Source organism: Grammomys surdaster, unplaced genomic scaffold (genome assembly GCF_004785775.1).
Source record: "Grammomys surdaster isolate TR1022 unplaced genomic scaffold, NIH_TR_1.0 126113, whole genome shotgun sequence".
Taxonomy (NCBI): Eukaryota; Metazoa; Chordata; class Mammalia; order Rodentia; family Muridae; genus Grammomys; species Grammomys surdaster.
Genome location: NW_021620921.1, coordinates 679,192 through 692,837, shown reverse-complemented (window position 1 = coordinate 692,837; position 13,646 = coordinate 679,192). Strand labels below are relative to the sequence as shown.

Sequence of the window (13,646 nt, the reverse complement as noted above, 5' to 3'; positions counted from 1 at the left end):
CACTACCCTCAAGTCTTCAGGTCTTTCCCTCTTCATTGTGCCACATCTTTCTGTTTCTTTCTCTTCCATTTCTTCACCACTTATTTGCTCCTCTAGGTGGTTGGTGATGGGTCTCTCTGAGAGTCTGGGGGTCATCTCAAGAAAATAGTCTCAGGAATACTATGCCCTGCTTGGGCACTATGGCGACAGACAGGGGCCGTCTTCTCTGTCCATTGAAGCCTGCACTGTGTCCCACTGTTGGTCATCTCAGGCTAGCTCCTTGTCCAGACCCTGTGGCACCAGTCTGGTAGTCATCATGGGTGAGCTGTCGGGGCCTACATGACACTGGACTTGTGGTAGTCTCAAGTTAGTTTTGTTTGTTTGTTGTTTTTCTGGTTTTTTTGTTTGTTTTTTGGTTTTTTTTAGAGAGTGTTAGGGTACTAATCATTCAGATGTTCATAAGTCAGGACACTGAGCGTAGACATAGCCTTTTTCCTCTCTGCCACCTCCTGATGCACATGTGACACAGTGGCCATATCTACAATGCTTCTAGGGGCAGGTTACATGTTTTGTTTTTGCTTTTGTTTTGTTTTGTTTGTTTGTTTGTTTGTTTTTTTAAAAGCATAGCATACTAAAGAGCAGCAAAAAAGCAAATCCTACCCAGCCACAGAAAGCCAAACAGGATGGACCACATTGACCACACACACTGACAAGTCCAGTGTGGGAGTGACTCCAACACAGGGCAGGCTTGAGAGCAGTTTCTACAATGAATGGCTCATGGATTTTCTATAGTCTTCCTATATCACATATAGAAATATATCTTTGAAGAAATATGATTAGAATCTGCAAATAACTCACAGGAGACTACAATCTGAAATGGGGTCTTCTTTCAGGCTTGCAGATGTTCTGACTCAGAAATGAAATTAAACTTGAGCAACATATCTGTGTGAAACAATTCCTTCCCATGCTGTAGCCCCTCACATGCAATGAAACTATGAAGGGTCATTTCTTCTCCCAGGGAAATCTAAACACCATTCCTAGATCTTTTTCTGAAAGTATGAATACAGAATATCTCATGAAATGAGATTTACGGGGCATTTTCCCACTGAGCTCAGAGGAGCAGGTAGTATGAAAAACATCACTCAGGAGACTCCTGAGTGAGGCTGGAAGTTAAGGCAGAGGGATAGAAAAGGCAATTGTTACCATTAAAAGTGTTTTAAAAAAATACTCCATCCTTTTTAACTCCTCAGTATTTGTGATCCAGTACATGTGTCATAGTATTTTTGACCACAAAAAAGTGGCTGGACCTTACCCACTGTATATGATGGGTACCACAGACATGGCTAGTGAAAATAGCCTGGTACAATACGTACCCTATAATTGGTCTTAAATCAAGTTCAAGTTCAAGAAAAGCTAATCTGTGGAAACTGTGATTACCAAGGGATTTCTCCAGGTAAGGGTGAGAGGTGGGGCAGGGGAGGCAACAGGGAAGTTTGACACGATGATGAGAATGTTCTATATCTTCCTAGGAATTATTCTATCATGAGTCAATAAGATTGTTTGGATATATTCAAAGTAGAAGTAAATTCTGTGCATTTCATTATGTGTGGATTATGCTTGTCTTAAGCAAATTAATTCTCATGAAAAGTCTTAACAAAATTCTAATTATGCTTATCCCTTGACAATGTATAGAACGTTTTGTGTCTCAGCATGCTAAAAATTTTAAAGTTATCATGTATAAACATGACTTCTGAAATGCTATTTTCTCACCCCTAGAGTTTCATTTAAAAAAAAAAAAAACTACTGGCAAATAGAATGTTTGCAGCATTCTATCCACTTACTAACATTGCCATCCTGTACATATAGAAAGTGAGAAAATGTATATTGAAGTGGAAACTTAAGGGTTTTTTGGAAAGTCGATTGGATGGTGATTTGCTGGAGCAAACACGTGAAGGAATGTTTAGCTGACGTAAAAAGTGAAAAACCAAGGCAGACTCATGAAGGAACTTTTGGCTGAAGCAGACACAGGAAAGAGGACGTTCTGCTAAAGCAAGCGCGTGAAAGGACATGTGATGAAGGACTCTTCGCTAACAACACTTACGTATTGGTCCACCTTACATTGTGTAGTTGAGCTGCATTTGTCGGGACTCCATAGAGAGGAACACACCAAAATACTTCTGGTGGTGTGGTGCAGTTTCTTGCCTGCTTGTTACCTCCTAACTGACCAAAGGAAAACAGCTCATGTTGTTTGCTGCAGGCCTCTAACTGACATACCTCATATGTCCCTCTTGGACCTACAATCCTTAGACCAGTGTCTATCTTTTTCCACAACAGCTACAATGAGCTCTGAATCTTTTAATCTTACAATTTCTTTGGAATTGATAAAATTCACCACAATTAAAACATTGAGCATTTTGATTCCTGATATTTCTAGCTATGATTTGCCCTATGGTATTGGTATTGTACTCCTGAGAACCAATATCAGTTGTTTCCCTCATCCACTCATCTATAGGGGCTCCACATGCTTTCAATGGTCTAATTGTTCTCTTGCATTCAGTGTTTGCATTCTCAAAAGTCAAGATTTCTATCAATGACTGTCTGGTTTCAGGGTCTTTTATGGCTCTATCCACAGCTGAACTCAACCTCTGTAAGAGTTCTGTAAAAGCATCTCCAGAACCCTGTATTATTTTAGTAAATGAGGTAGATTTTTCCCCCAGGTTCTTCAACCAAATCCCAAGCTCTCTTAAAGCGGCAACAGAACTTTGTACAATTACACCATCATCTGATTGGATTTGTTCTTGTAAGTTAGCATAACACCCCTCACTAAGCAGCTGGTCTTTAGTAACATTTATTCCCCTTGCTACATTATGTTGTGCTAGTTTGGGGTCTTCATGTCTCCACCATAGCAACCATGGTAATTATTGACCAGCTTCTAATACACCTGACACCAATCTCTTGTCTACACCATAGCAACCATGGTAATTACTGACCAGCTTCTAATACACCTGACACCAATCTCTTGCAATCTTGTGGGATAACTCTTTGCTATATAGCCCAGTTATCTAGCATTTATTTGACAAAGGAAGAATGTAAGCCGTACGTTATTATTGACGCTTTAAAATGCTTTAAATCTGCCATTCATACTGGTCGCCAGGTTAATTCATTATAAGCTTGTCTGTCATTGTTAGCAGGCCTATGCTGCACAAAGACTGGGAAGGCTGAAGGTACCTGTGTAGGCCCAAATACATTCTCTGGTGGTTCACCTGGCTGCACCTTAACCTGTTGGACATGTGCCGTTTCATGCTCTGTCAGGACCCTAGAAGCAGGACTGGGTGGCAGTTTACCTCCTAGCCTAGTTTGCCTCCAATTTTCGTCCTTCATTACATTCTTAGTCTCATTCTCCAAGCCTGAACCTTTTTCTTCTCCCTTTGTGTTTCCCAAGCACTACCACCTCTCTCTGAAAACTCTCTAAGTGCATAGCCATCTCTGCAGTCTTCTCTAACGGAATTGTCAGGCTTCCCATTAAACTTTTTCAAAATAGTATACATGACAACTAGGAAGCAAAATCAAAAAACCCCTTCTGGGAGCAAGGCAGGATAGCACCCAGTGGCAGTAACTGCCATTTTGCCAATCTCCTTAAGCAACATTGCTAATTGCTTACAATGTGCCATTTTCTCTACTTTAGAAGCAGAGTTACCTGTTATTCCTAAGCCATGTTGGGTATTATCTGTAAGTTTAATTTTTTTTCAAACCTTATTTTTAATGATGGTTCTTAAATGCTATAACCTCCCTTGCAGCTCACCACCCACCAGAGGTAATGGAAAAGACAGGATATGGGGGGAGGGGGAGACTGCAGGGGAGTGGTGAACCTGTTTAGGAAGGTTCTTCGGAGCAACTCCCATCTGTGTTGTCTGAAAATTGTCAGTTCAGTTCACAGGTTAGCAGGCAGCACAATCTACTGCTTGCAAACACTTCATGAATGCACCAGCAGTCCAGTTCGGTAAAGTCAGGATAACAAACACAAATCAGCATCAGTGGCACTACCTAACAGAGACAGCCAGGCCTCAGCCTTGACTCGAGACACCAGGAAGAACCAGGAGAAGTTCTCAGCTGTGCCTCTCTCAGGGAAGCAAAAATCAGCAAACACAAAAGACCTAGACGTGTTGCACAGCTGGCTCTATAAGCAAGCCTGGCTCAGCCCCTGACAGTCTGCAGAGTCTTTTTTACACTCTCGCCAAACATCACGTCCTTCATGTGTCTTGTCTCAACATATCTTGCCTCTGCAATATGCCTTGAACTAATATTATCACTGTAGCTACTATCAGAAAGGTGTGTGTGTGTGTGTTCATTTGGAGGTTGGAGGAGGTTAATGCCAGGCGTATTGGTCAATTACTCCTCACAATTACTGTATGTATAGAGAGAGGGGAGGGGGATTTCTTATTGGACCTGGAGCCCATCACTTTGGCTAAACTGGCTGGCCAATGAGCTGTAGGTATCTGCTCCTAAATGGAATTGTTAGCATCATTTACAGATGTGCATCTCCCTGCCCAGTTTTACATGGATTCTGGGCATAGAATTCAGGTTTTCACACTCTCAGGTCAAGCAAACACTTAAACAACAAAGCCATCTCCTCACACTTTAACAGCAGAGCCATCTCCTCAGTCCACGTTCCCAGGTTGATAGTGACTTGCGTGTACCATTTTGGAGCCCCAGGTAAGAATCCTTTCAAAGAAACGCAAGGTGGAACCAGGCTCCTTGGCGAGCCATGTTTGCTTAGTATGTTTCTGGCTCCTTATGCCGAGGCACCAGAATCCTCAGTATTTCCAACAGCAGGCTTTTGATCATTTTTTAAATACTCTTATCTTGGACTTTAGCTAAAATAAACACAGTTCATAAATGCATGATGGTAGTTCTCCACACTGGTTAACACCTAAGGGTTTGCTAAAATGCTCATCTGTAAATGACTGTTTATATTAGCCATTAAGTATCTGTAAAAACATGTACACTGCTGCCTGTCTTTCCAAATAAAGACTGACTGTCTTGAGTTGACTCCGGATCAGTAGTGTAAACAGGATGGCATATAAAGTGTGAGACACTGTACAGAGGGCCAAGTGTATACGAAGGTTAACTGATTAATAAAACATGGCTGGCCTTGATTTCGTTTATAAGAAACTTAAGACATTTATCAACATCTGTCTGAAGCCAGTTCCATTCTCTTGGACTGTGCTGTGGATAGCTGATTAATAAAAGATGATGCCTTAGGAAGGAAGCTTAGATCTTTGAAAGCCTTGACAAAGGACAAGGCCAGGCTGAATCTGCATATGAAAGAAAATGGTGAAAGTAAGGGCTCACCCTGGAAGTGGCTACCACTTCCCCACAGCACTTCATCTCCCTGGTATTGGCAAAGTCTGCAGAAGTAAGTAAGAATTTCAAAAATTAAGTGTGGAATTAACTTAAAAGACAGATTGCAAGGTTTGGGTTGTTTTCTTTCTTTTTGTCTTTTTTCTTTTCTTTCTTTCTTTCTTTCTTTTTTTTTTTTAAAGAAACTGAAATATAATGCAGGTCCCTCGTGACTTCCTCCCCTTGGTGTTCTTAACTTTGCAGCTTTCTCTGTTTGCTTTTCATTTGTACCCTTGATCTTTTAGTCCTTCCTTTCCTCTTGGCTGGAATAAGTGTAAGAATTGAACAAGTGCCTCCCTTGCAAGCTGATAGACTTTCCCCACATAAGCATTGCCCTTGTGAGAAGCATAGCCCAGCATTGCCTTTACACTAACCCCTCGACCTAACACAGTCCTCTGTACTTACTTAGGGATTATCTTCACTCAACATCTATGGCCAAGGATTTGGAGGTAAAATGAAGTGGTTGATTTGGTAAAGTTTGATAATAAACATCTCTGTCAGAACATCCCATTATCACCCAGTGAGACAGGAATAGTCCCCTACACAACATATAAGACAAAGATGTCTAAATTTTTAAGAGACAGCACAGTGGGCTAGGGAAGAAATTCAGAGTCACAACAGTGATCCTGATTCTTCTGAAAATGAAATTCCTTCTTAAATCCTTACTAAGGAAGCATTATAAACCCAATTTATGTTAATGTCTTACATTAGTAATGGGCAGGTATAGATCCTGGGGAAATGTGAACATCTTTAGTGTCATGTTGTTATCTGTTGCCAAAAGATCTCTGTCACTCATCTCTGTGGTGGTGTTCAGAATCTGGACATCTCCAGACTGAGCCCAAACAGATAATCTGAAGAGGAGAGTAGGAGATAGGGTGGGTGAGAGTATGTCCCCTAAAGACTTGGCACACACAGGCATCACCTTGGCCAACCACATGCATCCAACTGAACCTTCAACAATTTTGTTTGTTCTTTCTGTTCTGTACTCAAGCTTAATTCAAGTTCACAGCGAGTCATAAAAGCAGAAAAAGACAGGAAGAAACTAAGGAAAGTTCTCTGGACTCTGTTAGACTCAGAATCCCAAGAACAACAGCATGATCATGGTATTGTAGAATTTATGCCCAGCCCTGCTCCCCACAAACCTTCAAATTTTAAAGAGAGAAAGAAGTAAACAATAAAATCTCATTGGAGGGACTCTAGGAATCTGTGTTGCAATACTGACTTATAAATCCATCTAGGGAGTCACGCAGCCCAGGGCAGGAGGAGGATGGGAAGTCTGCCTGCCAATGTCCATCCAGGGAGTTTTTGGTATTTCTGATAACATTATTCCCTTGTTAAATACAAGTCATCCAAGAATTCATTTTTTATGACTCTTTTGGAACCTAAAGCAGTCTTTTCACTTTTCACACAAATCAGGACCTTGCAATGCCAGTCATGAGAAAATGATAAACATTAGGTAATTAAAATTAACCAAATGTTAGCTAAAACCTGCTTAGCCATGAGAGTAAGGGCATGTGCAAATGTATGTGTGGATGTATGAATATGCATGTGTACATATTCATAGGGGTGGATTTGTGTGTGTGTGTGTGTGTATGTGTGTGTGACTATACATATATGCATGTATTTTTCAGATTATGAGGGAAGAACCATGCTTATACTCCATATGTTAATAACCTGGCCTCAGAAAGATGCTGTGAGGAGGCCTGTGTATTACCTACTCTGTGCACTGTGTGTGTGTTCTTGTTTGAGCAGTTGCTGACAGGACCAGGGGACTGAGACTGATAAAACTACAGGAGGCCTGTGCAGGCATAACCTTTCCTTTCCTTCATGCAGGAAAATCTTCCATAACAAGGGAACTGGGCTGAGCTGGGCAAAACTGAAGCAGGAGTGTCCAGTAATGTCCAACATGTGGTGCTGCTTAAGGCTGAGTCCCCGTGGGCCTGGGAAGGAACCACACTACTGCTAGAGACGGAGATCTGCTCAACCTGTCCTGCTGGGGTCAGTGCTGGAGACCACACTCATGGGGGCAAGGTATCAGATTTCTCTAGAAGGAGGGGCATTTTCTTTCCCAGTCTCCCTGGGGAGAATTGTACCCTGGGTCAAAAGACAAAAATGGGACTCAGAAAGAGTCTTAAATAAGGTGTCTCTTAAAACCAACCAGGAGTGAGCCTCAGCCTGTTAGCATTGTTATGCTCTGTCTGAACTATCTTGGATGTTCTGTGAGTCTGTCTACCTTGCCCTTGCAGGGTTCCTGTGGTGTATACCATACCATGAATGTGCGTGGCTTGGAACTCTGTGTGCTCCTATGGTATCCTGATAAACCCTGGCAACATGTGGGGCCTCATCTGAGCATGGTGAGGACCATGAATGGCAGAACATTAACCTAAGAATGACTTCAGTTCTGGTTCTTATAACACTACTTATTAGCATCCCTTCACCAAAATAAACTCTCTCTACCCACCAGTGAAGGAAAAAAAAATAGTTGCCCTGCTGTTTTCCTGCTGACCTGAGAAGGAAGAATAAGAAGAGTAGGAAAATGAGCAAGAATCAGAGGCACTGCTCATCGGCATACTCTCTGCCCCAGGCCCTTTGCACTAGCCAATGCCTCTGCCTACAACTCCTCCCCTCAGGGGTCCTAAAGATGTGCTTTCTCTGTTTCCAGTGTCTGCCAAATTTCCTTTTGTCAGCTCATCTCTGTCTGCTCTGTGTAACATGGTGACTCCCTAGCCTCCGGTTCCTATTATAACAGGAGCTTGAACTGTTTTCTTTCTCTCCATTTTCCTTTGCCACCATCTGATACTTATTCTGAGTATTCTTTGATTTTCTAATGAGGGGGTGGATTATTTTAGTCACTGATATACATCCCTTGTGTCTGACACATAGTAGGGTCTTAGTTAACATTGTAGAAAGAGTAAATGAAGTTAGTCGTCTTAAGATATTATTAGAACTGCCTGTCTCCATAATGTAGATACAGTCCAGACTTAAAGAGAAATTATTTACCCACTGCTGACAGGCCTGTGATGAACATCAGAAATACCTCCAGGCTTACAGACGTTTTCCTTGGCCTGGCTAAGTTAAGTATGACTCTATGGCCCTTCAGTTTATATTTGGCTTTCTCCTCTGTTTTTCGAGCCATTAGACCTCAAGCACAAGAGTTGTATCTGCCGCCAATGGTGCAAGGTTCTCTGGGAACAAAGGTTCCCTGCAGGTCTAATAGAGACAGCAGAAGCAAAGCACATTGAATGCCTCTTTCACAGCCTGTTTCCCTCAGACTCGTCTGCATTTCCCCTTGAATTCTCTGGGCTCCAGACTTCAGAGAGCAGCTTTTTTCCAACACAAATGGAACATGTGACATGCTTTAAGACAACATTTTAAACCTCTGTGAACTTGGTTTTCTTTAAAGTTGCAAAGCACTGAATGGATGGATGCTCAGTTCCCGTTGTCTGTGATATCACAGCCTCTCCCCTGGTCCGGGTCTATCTACACTCACCACCATGTCCTTCCTTGCAAACTGCTCTTCCTGAAGCTTTAGCAGCCTGCCCCTTTCCCCTTCTGACTACCTTTCCTTTTTCCATAATGCCATTTTTTATGTCACACTGTAATTTAGCCTTTTAGTTACAGCCATTGCTTCTATCTGACTGGTACTGTCTAGAACAGGAGCTAATCAGTGATTGTTTTGTTTGTTTGTTTGTTTTTGTTTTCCATTTCTTTCCCCATTGATATAATCTAAGGATCTTGAGCAAGGGCTAGTCGTGGAAAATACACCTGATAAACATAGCTGTTGGAAAGAGATGACATAAAAGAGAAAGGTGTCCACTGTTTCTCATATTCTTTGGCTTTTTTGATGCTATTAGAAATCTTAGTCACTCTGAAATAATTCTTGGTTCAGTATGGCTTCCGATCTGCCCCTTTCTCCTTCATGGGGACATTGAACTACTCAATTCTTCTATCCCACAGGCACCAACCAAAGACACATTAGGAGTTAGATAGTCACGGTAAGAGGCAGGCAGGTGGGTATAGACGTGAGGAAGGCCTACTCTAGTTTCAGGATGGGAGTCTGGGAAGAAATAGTGGAAGCAGGTTCTGACAGCTCAGGGAGAGAGAAGCAGAGTTTCCAGGTGGGTAGAGGAACATGAAGGAAGCCTTTCCAGAGCAGGTGATGTTGAGGCTGTACAAGGTTTTCCAGGTTTGTACAGAAACACAGATGGAAGATAGTCACTCCATGGGGTTGGGGAGACAATGGTGACGCCAACAGTGTGGCTACAACAGGGATCTATAAGCTCAGCATTGATACAGAGAAGTATGCAAGACAACCAGTGCCTGATGGAAAAACAGCAACAATTGAAATACCCTGTATACATAGTTGTACACATAGTGGTCATTCTATACTCCACATGGGTTGGGGCCTGGGTAACTGTGCATGCTCAATTCAGTTTCCTCTCCAACTCCAGGACAGAGACATGGCTGTAATGCTTACCTGAGAGAATAGGAGACCAAGACAACAGAGAGATCACCATTAAGATGACCAACACCACACAGGCTCAAAAGGCATACATACACATACATCATACACATATACACATATACACACACATATACATATATATGTGTGTGCATATATAATTATAGATAGATAGATAGATGATAGATAGATAGATAGATGATAGATAGATAGATAGATAGATAGATAGATAGATAGGGATATAGTTATAGATATTAATAAAACAAGGGTCTGGCCTGGCTGAATACAGACCTGATATACATAAAGAAGAGCAGAGTAATTAGTGATTAATTGAAAATTGAATGCTTAAAAGACCTTGAAAATAGTGTCGTTGCTGTTTTTGAACATGAGAACTTTTACTATGCACAAATAGCGAGAATAAATATATTTTATGTGACTGGCGAGTCAAAAAGTATGAAAAGTACAGATAAGCATGCCTTTTAATATTTTATGGAAAGTTACATTGAAACTTTATAAAGGCCCACAGGATCTTTATGTCTCCTCCTCTAGTAACAGCCTTAAGTAAATATAATTACTTTTGGACAATAAAGTGCTTCAGCCTCGTATGGTGAAGACCAATAAAACGTACCAGTTACTTGGGAGTGTCCCTGCTTGGAAGCCAACCTGGCCCTTACACAGCCGAGTCAGAAGGTGAAAGGTTAAGAGTGCGTCCTTGATTTTAGACTGAACATAAAGTGTAGACTTCAGGGGATTTTTAAGCCAAAGGTAATTTTCTTTCCTGTTTTTTTTAAAAAAACATTAATTAGACACGGATGCTGACAGTCTCAAGGATCCAAGGGCACTGGGACACTTTTGAGTGTGACTTTTCTAAACCGAAGGTCCCTGCTCTCTGCATTTATAGGCAGAGAACTCTGGATAAAATCTCTTTGCAAGGAACAATAAAAGGCTGAATAATGGAGGCCGTGAGCCCAGGGTTGATGGAATAAAAGACGCTCTCAATATTCTGGCCCTTCTCCTCTGATGTAGTGTGTGCTATTCTCATTTGCAAGCATGGGCATCAGCCAAGTAGAATTGGAGAAGCATGTGCTAATCCACTGTGGTTCTAAACTGACAGTAAAAAGCACTCCCTGAGTTTCCCATTTGGACTCTGTAGCCACTTTGATTCACACCTATTTTTTTCCAGATTAGGTCCCGGCCATATTTTTTTAACACGGCACTATCACATGCAGTTCACACTTTACAACCTGCTGCATGCTGTAGCTATTCTCATGCCTAGGCATACAAGGGATGCAACTTGATAATTGTACTGTTTAAATGACTTGATCTGTTTGAAGGTTTATGTGTTGTATGCTCAGAGAGCAGAGCAAGAGGTATCTCATAGCCTACTCTACCACTCTCGGAGTTACTCATTTGAGACTGGGTCTCTCACTGACTCTGAAACTAGACTGCTGGTCTTAAGCCCCAACAGTTGTCTACACCCACAACAGCACTGTGGTTACAAGCCCATGCATGAAGATACCCATCCTTTTAGTGTGTCTGAGGAGTCAAACTCAGGTCTTCATGTTTGCACAGCAAACATTCTTACCCACTAGTCCATCTCCATGCTCTACTTAGTGATTTTTCATGAGCTCTTCTTTCTCTACTTTTAACACTGCCCAGAACCTCCTTCCTAAATCTCTAATGAACTTTTCTACACAAACATTCCCAAGGAAGTAATATGTTACTACTGATCAAAATACATATATATTTTTCTAAGAGAGATTGGGAAACATTGGTTCCTGGGCCACATTCTATTAAGCAATAGAAGGAGGTTTCAGGATGACAGAGAGCCAAACAGCAGAGGGTCACATAAAGGGACAGCTGCAAAGAAACCTTTCAACATGGCAAAGTTGGTATCGAGGACCTTGACAGAATCAAGTGCTGATGACAATTAGATGTTATTCTATTGTAATAATAAAAGCAACAATCAAATTGATCAGAGCTTCACAAATTTACAAATAATATCTATATACATCTCAGTTCATGCTCCCAATCATCTTACTATGGAGACATCATCAGATCCAGTTGATATCAAGGAGAAATAAATAGAAAGGGCAAGTAACTCCCAAATTGAAATTTTTGATGAAGACAACAAATAGAGGAAGTGTCTGTTTATTATACACACATACAATATGCACACACATAATTTCATTATAACAATGATCCTAAAATTTATTATAAGATTGTATGCTAAGAGGTTACTTTGCATGTGACAGTTGCAAAGCAGATTTTACCCATTCAATTTAAGGAAGACCTTCCCAGGCTCACATAGCTAGGGAGTAAATAAAAGGGTTTGGAGCTCATGTCTGGTGAACACTGGTTTGTACTCTTTCTACTACTTCACTGGCTATTTATATTTTAAAAAGAAAACGGCACTTTTTAAACTTCATAAAAAGTAATATGCACTCTTGAAAACATTCACATAAAATCTGTTGTAAAAACATATTTTCCTCCTTGGTTTCCCCATGTGGGAAAAACACGTCTTAAATATAATTAGTTGGGGAAAAAATGTATGTTAAGGAAAAATAGCTTTCTAATTAAACAGTCACCGCAGAAGTCTATAATGTGATTGCTGGACTGTAGGAAATAGAGAGCTCCACAAACAGGAGTGAGTCCCAGGAGGTGAGGATAAGAAGAAAGCTATCTTTTAAAGAAACTTCCAAAGGAAAATTTGAAACAAAAATGACAGCTTGCAGAGAGTTCAAGCATTATCTGAGTCTGTTCATACTATCAGTGGAAATTGTGGGTGCTTAGCACTCCATGACTCCCAGAATCCTGGCAAAAGCAAACTATATTTTAGAAGTTAAAGCTTATGTGTAGAAGGTGCTGGAGATGAAGCTTAGTACTGGCTACACAAGCATGAGTTCAGATGCCAGAACTGTGTAAAATTGTTAGGCTGTCAGCACCTGCAACCGCAAGGCCGCGGGCAAGTGTGTAGCAAAGACAGGGGGATACTTGTTTCTTGCTGGCCATTAGCATCACTTCAAGTTCGTCAGAGGTCTTGTCTCAAATAAGACAGAAAATAACAGCACAGAACACTGATGTCCTTCTCTGACTACTACTGCTGGACAAATACCATCCCACATGTACACGCAGGGGCAGTGCACACACACAATTGTATATAGATTTTAGGGTATTACTATAATTTTTTATGTTCATTTTTTCCTAATAAAATAATAATTATAAAATTACAAAGAGAGAAAAGCAAGTGAAACAAATTACCAAAAATGGAATACATTCTAGATGAAGGTTTAAAAAAAAGTTCATGAATAAATCATGAACAATTTGATTGTTGCTTTTATTATTACAATAGTTCATGGCTAAATCCTCTGCCCCAAAATACTCAATCAACATTTCATTGCAACTATAGATGCTGAATTACTTTACAAGAAAGTTCAAATCTGGATAGAAGGAAAGCAGTGTTGAATTTTGTCTACTGAGTTGTCTCTATAGCTAAGTTATCAAACCTTTTATGTTTCTCTAATTTCACTTCCATTTCCAGTTGAGCCCCACAATGAGGAAGAGTAGAGACAGGGACCTTTTGAGTTGCTGAATGAATTATACAAGTCAATTATAAAACAAATTGATTTTGTAGTTTTATTTTTTCATGTAAGAAGTGAGGAAAGCCTATAGCCTAAAGTTTAGAAGACAGAGGGGGCAGGGAAGGAAGGAGGAGAGGAAAAGGAAGAGGGAGGAGGAGAGGGAGAGGGAGGGGGAGGGGAGGGGGAGGGGAGGAGGGGAGAGGAGGGGGAGGGGAGATGGAGGG

The 13,646-nt window shown here is 41.0% G+C and overlaps 1 non-coding gene across 1 annotated transcript; it reads right to left on the bottom strand.

Annotated features, from left to right (window-relative positions):
- Window positions 1-407: 407 nt before the first annotated feature.
- LOC114611512 lies at window positions 408-539 on the bottom strand. The gene has a single exon (XR_003709844.1). It is a non-coding gene; the product is annotated as a small nucleolar RNA SNORA17 (small nucleolar RNA).
- Between the last annotated feature and the right edge of the window lie 13,107 nt (window positions 540-13,646).